The following is a 2,322-nucleotide window of genomic DNA, read 5'->3' on the forward strand; positions in this document are numbered from 1 at the left end:
CTGCTTACCATGCTTGTGATATAAGGCAATATTGAGGCAATACACACAGTATGCACTTATGCCACTAAGAGACTGACCAGTTGCAGTCCTAACAAATCGATGGGAAGATTCAAACAAACAATACTGAATGAATTCTTTCTTAAAATATGAAGACCATACATTAAATACTTCATTTGTAAATCCTCCATCAATTTTTCTTTGAATCGTTCTTGATGTTAAAAATTTTTGATTCCTTTACGTTTTTCTATCTGTTTTCTTCAATACAATATTCATAACTTTCTGCTGACAGCTATATCATTTCTGGTTGGTTTATATACTACTTATATCTGCCGACATAAGTAGCATACACCACGACAGTACCAAATATACCATTATTTTCATGTAGCATTTATGTATGGTTGTACAGTTTAAATCCTTTAATGCTACATAGAGAACTTTGAGAATTTTTGAAAAACGCTATTATTTTATAGTTGAATACAAATTAGACACTGTACTGCATGAGTTTAATGAACAGAAAATATTATGAATCTAAGACACACTAGTGACTGACAGCAGTTGTGATACAAATCCAATAATAATTAAAGAAGTCAATCATGTACTTTTTTAAATCAGTAGAGTTGTGAATGTTCTGAAATTAATTAAAAGTGATGTAACGAGTGTTCACTGCTGATGATTTTTAAAATAAAGTGAAACCAACTTTTACAGTTTTCTCGACATAAATTCTTTCTAGTAGATATCCATATACTGTTAGATCATAATATAAGTCCTCTAAAAAATTTATTCAAATCTCCAGACAACTTCATTTTATATTGTTTGTTTGAATCTTCTCATTGATATTAAGGACTGTAACTGATCAGTCTCATGTTAGTATGCATACATCCTGTGCGGATTGTCTCAATATTACCTTATGTCACGAATATTATAATCAGAGATGGATGTTGACTAGCAGTGGAATCAAGGACACACATTTCGTCCTATGCCAATAAGAGATTGATCAATTCAGTTCTAAATATCAATGGGAAGATTCGAACAACCAATACAAAAATGAATTCAAACTTCACCCGATTTCACAAGCTTGTAGTTATCAGGACTCAGTAACTAAGTGGATTACATGATGACATTTGAAGTGAACAATACTGAGTTTGAGTCCGTGTATGAACATCAACTCTGTGATATCAGTACATCCATCAAAGCAGTCCCAGATAGGATGAAATGTACGTCATTGATTCCATTGCTAACCACCATACGTCTTTGCTTATAATGCTCCAGACAACTGCTTATTACCACAACACACAGTACTTTGACATTAAAAAGGAATTGGCGCGATCCTATTTTTCATGTAATCAAAATAAATTACTCTTATATTAGTTAGTATCTCTCTGATTACTTTAGTTAGGACAAACACAAATACGCATCAAAATTTCATGAACTAATAACACTGGATGAAATCTCATATTAGCTATTTCATTATTGTTCTTCTCATGAGAAGAACTATATAATATCGAAAAATGCCTTATATGATGTAATCTTTCTACACGTAAGAAACTGAATAATAAAAACTTTCTTAGTATAAATGACTTAAAAACATTTGGGATTGAGTAAAAATTTAACACCCCCAGGGGTCACCTTACACACTGGTGCCATAAAATTAATTCTATACTACAGACTGAAATTGATGTAAAGTGACGACAACTGTTTTTCAAAAAGCTAGTTCATAACAGTTTTGAAAAGTGAAGTAGTAGTAGCATAACAAAGATATGTCCACAACCTACGAAGCAATATTATATGACGGTAACACTGTTTTGTCACAGTTCAAATTTTTCATGCGTATGATATCAGTTTCAAAAATACAATTTGATATTTTCTTTTGACACTAGACTTTTATCTTCATTTCGATAGTAAACCCCTTTTAAAGTTACTTCTGCATCATTGTACTGGCTGGTACTTTGTTGTATCTGAAGCGTTTCGAATTCACTAGTTAGCTAACGGAACAAAGACTAGTGACCAGAGACCGATAAGCTAGCTATTCTGACGCGTTTCAGACTCAGCTAACTAGAGCAAGAAGTCCAAGTTGGAAGCGGGGAAAATATATTCCGTAGCAGCCAGAAGCACAGCAATCGTGAGGGGAAAATAAATCAAACGTATATATACAGCAATAAATTGTCCTTAGGCAGCATTACAAAATAACACACTCAAAGATACAACGGACCAGTAGCGTTTAAGATATTTTACAAGTGGGGAATTCGACTCGAAGGTGAAAAGAGCGCTTTTGGCGCGAAAACAAAAAAATTCAAATTTTCAAAAGTAAATTACAAAATTAGA

The sequence above is a fragment of the Schistosoma mansoni genome, chromosome 2 (genome assembly GCF_000237925.1).
Source record: "Schistosoma mansoni strain Puerto Rico chromosome 2, complete genome".
Taxonomy (NCBI): Eukaryota; Metazoa; Platyhelminthes; class Trematoda; order Strigeidida; family Schistosomatidae; genus Schistosoma; species Schistosoma mansoni.